The sequence below is a fragment of the Alligator sinensis genome, unplaced genomic scaffold, assembly GCF_000455745.1.
Source record: "Alligator sinensis unplaced genomic scaffold, ASM45574v1 scaffold916_1, whole genome shotgun sequence".
NCBI lineage: Eukaryota > Metazoa > Chordata > Crocodylia > Alligatoridae > Alligator > Alligator sinensis.
In genome coordinates, this window is record NW_005842874.1 from 84,201 (window position 1) to 90,156 (window position 5,956).

The following is a 5,956-nucleotide window of genomic DNA, read 5'->3' on the forward strand; positions in this document are numbered from 1 at the left end:
CCAGGTGGGGCTTGCAATGTTGGAAGGCAGAGAAAAGTCTCCGATTTGGACTTGAAAAATGACCAGATTAAGTATGGAAACCAATAACAAGAAATAAATAAGGAATGTCAGCGTGGCCTTTCTGTTGAGCCCCTTTTCCGATCTGGATGGTGCCGTAACGGTTATCATAATCAAGCTTTATTAATAGGACGGGACACCACTAGAAGGATCTCTTGCCAGTAAGGATCTCCTAGCAACATAAGAAGAGTCAAGGCAATGAGGAGTGTGTAAGGAGGTTAAAAACATCTACCAAAATGGGAGAAAATAAATATGGGGGGAAAAAAATACAAGGCTAGAGAAACTGGCAAAACGGGTAACAAGCACATTTGCTGGAGGAAATCCACACGCAAGACAAAGTTTTTCTCGGCTTTAAAAGCAGCAACGATGCCGTAATCTTTGTAGAAAGGGGCATAATGTGCAACGGCCCGTGGTTCATAAAGCTACAGTCTGTGCACGCAGAACAGGGGAAAGTCGTTCGGAGGCGGGCTGGAGAGAGCAACCTGTTAAACGCAAAGGCAAACGATCAAACAAAATAGGCAAGTGCTTGGATCTTCAAAATCAACCTGCTGCTTTATTGGAAATCAATGGGGCTCCCTTAGGAGAGGAATAACATAAAGGAAAGACTAAGAGCCAGAAAGGAGTATTGCTACCGGATTTTTGTACAACGGGGCAATATTAAAGGACAGCCTCTGGCAGCTACACAGAAGGAACGGGAGAAATTGGGTCTGGCCGGAACAAAGTCTGAGTAAAGTTGTGGTTCCTGGTGCTATAAAGCCACATGTAGATATGCAAGTCTTAATCACACGTCCTGTCTTGAACATCACGGTCTTCTTCCCACTGGGTTGTTTAGCATCCTCCTTTGGCCACCACGTGCCCGGCCTGTCCCACCTTCCTCTATGCTTCTTTTGTCCTTTCCACCACGTGTTTCTGTGCTGAGCTCTGCCTCCTACTAGCAGAGAGAGGTGCATCCTGATCTCAGCATCGGCCGGGAGGAAGACGTGACGCAGGCGTGCTCGATCCAGCCAGGGGCTCCAGAGAAGGCAGATTCAATCTGCTGCTCAACGCACGCAAAATAGGAGAAATATCAGGGATGGGTAGCAGCTTGTTTGCTACCAAGGAGCGATATCATGTATAATTTGATGTTTCACGTTTTGCTGCACCAGGTTTTCATTTGTAGGTTGTTGCTCACTACTGTCTTTCTTATGAAAGTCAAGAGAGAAAAATGTTTATTATTACTCACGGCAGGAAATTTGGATGCTGGGTATCCCACATTAGGTGCTGTTGGGTTTGGCTTTTTATACACACACACACACACACACACACACACACACAAAATATGCATATATATATACACACACATATATATATATATACACACACACACACACACATATATGCATATATATATACACACACACACACACATATATATACACACATATATGCATATATATATACACATACACATATATATATACATATATATACACATACACACATACCTACACATACATATATATACACATATATACAAAAAATATACATATACATAGAGATATACATATACAGATACATATACACACACACACACACATATATACACACACACACATATGTAAAGTGAACACAAAGTGGCTGGGCATTAGGTATTGCCTAGGTATTTAACACGTGCAACCTTCAAACACACCTTCCCCATACTTCCTCCACTCCCTACCCTAAAACCCATTCCCTTATAAAAAGCAACATGTTGACTTCTGTGTCACCCAAGCCCTTTTGCTGCCCCTCTCCCTTCTTCTACCTGCATTTCCCATTTATCCTCCTCCCCCAGGACCCTCTGGCCACAAGACTTTCATTGTCATCTGAACACAATGGCCAACAATTTCAGACGTGCTAGAGATGGTGTGGTTTCCAACTTGGGACTCTGAAAGAAGCCTGGTTGTTAAGAAATGAGGAGCATCGCCCTTGGAAAAATCACATCCCCATGTAGTGTCTCAAGTTGGACGCCCAAAGACGAAGGCACCCAAATGCAAGCCACCTTTGTAAATCTTGGCCTATGCGATGTCCAAGAGACCTCCAATGGCACCATACACAAATGTTACATTATAATACCCTCACTGACTGCAGTGAAAGACTTACACAAGAATTTGCACAGGGCTACGTTCCTTATGCAACCCTTGGGCATGCTACTAGTATGAACTATTTTCAGCACCCTTTGAGTCCCAAATCAAGACCACGTACTCACCAGCAAAGGCATTAAGAAATCATGCTAGAGAAGGAAGCCACCACTAAACTCATGCTCAAATGACATCCACAGAAAGAACAAATGCCAGGAGCAACAGAAACACTGGGGTGATCCAGAACCCACCTCATACCAAATGCTTGGCAATTACACAAATCCTCTTGGAACGAAGGCATCTTTATTTCACAGTGCATTGTACAACTCGGATGTATATCAAGTCAGTCTACGCTGCTAACACATGAAAAGCAACAAGCAGTAGCTGTTTTTGAGTCCCCGGCACAGGTAACCCCCCTCTGCCCCTCACTCCCTTCTGGTCTCAGAGCTCCCACGCTGCCAGCACTCAGCAGCACATCCCAGCTCCCCTCTCCCCCACCCCCAGCTTTCTCATAGGGTTTGCCCGGGGCACAAAACATGCTCATTACACCTCAGCCCCCATGCATTTCACATGATGGAATAATAATTGAGTTATTCCTCCAACGTTGCAACACAAAAATAGAGAAAGCTTCTCACCAGCCATCTTCTGGCCTTTGGCAGCTCTTAGAGAACAGTCTCATCTAGAAATGGAGACAATATCATGCGAGCAAAAGATCCTTCATCCTGCTTCTACATGTGATTGACAACAACGAATCCAGCACTGGCCTAGTAGACCGCACCTTGGACTGAGGCTTTGGAAACCTGGGTTCACTTCCCAACCCTAGTTTGCTGGGTCTTGGGAAACTCATTTCCCTTCTCCATGCCTCACTATCCCCATCCATAAAATGGTCATAGCAATGCTCATATCCTTTGTGAAGTGCTTTGACAGCCACTGATGACAAATGCTATTAGTCCAACTTCCACGTCAAGAAGCCATGCTGTACAGACACGCCACGGCCATTTCTGAACTGCGCATGGCTAATTCCAGTTCGAGGTTCACAGAAGCAGCAAGAGGGCTTCAAAGCAGGTGCCCACCATTTCTTAGATAATTTGGGAGCAGAGGGACCCAAAGGGAATGATTAAAATCCTTACAGGCTATTAAGACCTGGGTAGGCAAAGCCTTGGCTGGGATGATCTAGTTGGGGATGGTCCTGCTTTGTGCAGGGGGTTGGATTAGATAACCTCCAACCCCAATTTTCTACGATTCTATGATTCTAAAAGTACCCATAACTCACAGATGTATATGGCAGCCGTGTTGGTCTGAGAGAAAAAGAAATGCAAAAATCTAGACTTCTCGGTTCCAAAATAATACCTTTTATTAGACCAACTGAGAAATTGCAAAAAAAGTATATATCTTTTTTTGCAATTTCTCAGTTGGTCTAATAAAAGGTCTCATTTTGGAACCGAGAGCTCTAGATTTTTGCATCCCATCACTCCTAGGTATTTGCATAGCTAAGAAGAACTACGTTACTTCAAACAGCAACTCAGAATACAAAAGTGCATTCCTCCAACTCCTATCAGGCTAAAACACGCTGGCCTCAGCCCTGCAGTCCACCATGGACAAGCCTCACCCTTGTAACAGAGTTTGGTAGGCTACAGGTCCTGTATGAGAGCAACTGCAAGCAAACCATTCCTTTTTGGCTCTTGCCTTCCTTCCTTCTTCCCTTGTCAGATCATCTCTTTTCTTCCCACCTTGGCAGCCACAAACTCGGCTGCCAGGACCAGGAGCTGCTGACTTCCCACTGAGGGATGAGCAAGGGCTACCAAAAAAGACCAACAATTCCAGAAACAGAGATGCACATTTGGTAACAAAAGTCCCACCCTGTCTTCCCAACGCTGATTGAAATGTTTCTGCCCTTCTAATTCAGTGTGTCTCAACCTTTTTTAGATCCAAGTCTCAACAGACGCAATGCCTTCCCCAGAGCTCTTAACTTTCACTCCTTTTGTGACTACAGAAAAAAATAATCGGTGGTCGTCCCGTGCAGAAGCCACGGGAAGACCACAGCAGAATGGTTTTGGTGCTATGGATTGCAATCTGTGGGTTTATCTTGCGATCACATGTGGGTTTTTGCACAGCGCTATATTGTGCAGCACCCTGCAGCTCCCCGGTTGAGAATCACTGCTCTCGTTTCTTAGCTCGCCCGTCTCACAAGTCGCAGTTCTTCCTTTTGGCAAGAGAAAGAAAAACGAAAGCAGTTAAGTAGTTAGAAACCACCACGAGTAGAGAGGCATAAGGTGCTAAACTCCAGTTCCACGCCGCGTTGTTTTGACACTCGTCCCAGCAGCGGCCAGCCAGAGCAGGGCTCGTGCCAAGGCCTGGTCTTCTTAACGGGTGACAGAATTTCATTTAATGTTCATTCTCTCCTCTGCGCTCCTTGCCCTCTTTGGCAAGGAAACCTTCTTCAGACAGCAGGGCTATTTAATAAAGGACATTCCCCAGAGAGCCTTTGCAGACAATGTACTAAACTGAATTTATAAGTCCGCTGGCAGAGCTGCGGCGACGCTCGCTTGTTTGGGGGTTACAGCGTGGTATTGAGACAGGAGAGAGCGGAGCAAAAGGTGCAATTTATAAGAGATGGGCCTGGGCCCAAGCCCTGGATCTAAACTTTTGCCTTGCTTCATAGTTTTTATGGCATTCACCCATGCACAAGCGCCAATTATATTCCACGGCAGCTTTAGGCCTCCCAAATCCCCTAGACCGAAGGAGCTGCACCCCTCTGCAGCAGCAGAGAATATGATCCACAGAGCCCTCGGCCCCTTGAGTGACCATCCTTCAATTCATTCCCTTTATTTGCAATAGCAAACATTATCCATCAAGTCAACGTACTGACCTAGCATGCCGTGCTCTGGGCCACCCAGGCCATTTCTTTCTCTTGCTTTTTAAATGCTTAAAACAATGCGCCAGCCAGAGCATTCTCCCTCGACTCTAAGGATTCAAACGAGGCCCATTACCACTAACTAAGCACACCCGTATCCTCTTAATGCTATCTGTTTACCCTATCCCCATGATGCAGGTATCATCTCCAAGTTGGGGATGGGGAAACTGAGGCACAGATACTCAGTGAGGTGACTACGGTGTCACCAGATGTCTAACTACATCTACTCACCACATCTCTCTCTCCTTGCATTACAGAAACACTTCTGTCTAAGTACAGAGCCGGAGATCGAATGCAGAGCAGGCCCCGAACTCCAGGACAAACCCGGCTCTCGAGAAGCACTGCTCCACCTCTGCAGCCCTGGGGAGACCCCAAGGCAGCACGGACCGCATCCCCCAGCTGCTCATCCCCTGCACTCACCTGAGATCGCGCGTTGGCTCCAGTTGCTCTTTCCTTGCGGCGTATGGTCCCTCTGAGGCTGATGGGGAAGTCATTGCTCCAGCTCAACGAGGGTCCTGCAGACACGCGGGGCTCATCGCCCACGAGCAGGAAGCTGGAACCGGGCCCAAACGCATTATTCTGCATATGGCCACTCACAGCCCAAGTACATTCCCAGGCTTTATGGTGGGAAACCTCAGCTAATAAAGGCCTGTCCCAGTGGATCGTCTTCTGATGAGACACATTAGGCTGAAGCACTAAATCATTCTGGCCATAAAACAACCCATGATGCTTTCCTCACTGGGACAACTCCTCTCTCCCCAGTCCTGCCCCCATCCCAAATGTGAGTCGAGCTCCACTTCCTCTTCTAGCATCAGATGAACACGGCATTCGTCGCAGCCACCCCGCCTGCTGCCCTTTGCTTTGTAATGATTTCTCTCTTCTTCCCCGA

At 46.7% G+C, this 5,956-nt stretch overlaps 1 long non-coding RNA gene across 1 annotated transcript in view; it reads right to left on the minus strand.

The window, feature by feature from the left end:
* Positions 1-595: 595 nt before the first annotated feature.
* Positions 596-5,956, minus strand: part of LOC102386878 — a 136,958-nt gene continuing 131,597 nt past the window's right edge. The window contains exon 3 of the long non-coding RNA XR_003091827.1: positions 596-1,238. This is a non-coding gene — a long non-coding RNA (uncharacterized LOC102386878). The remainder of the gene's footprint in view (positions 1,239-5,956) is intronic.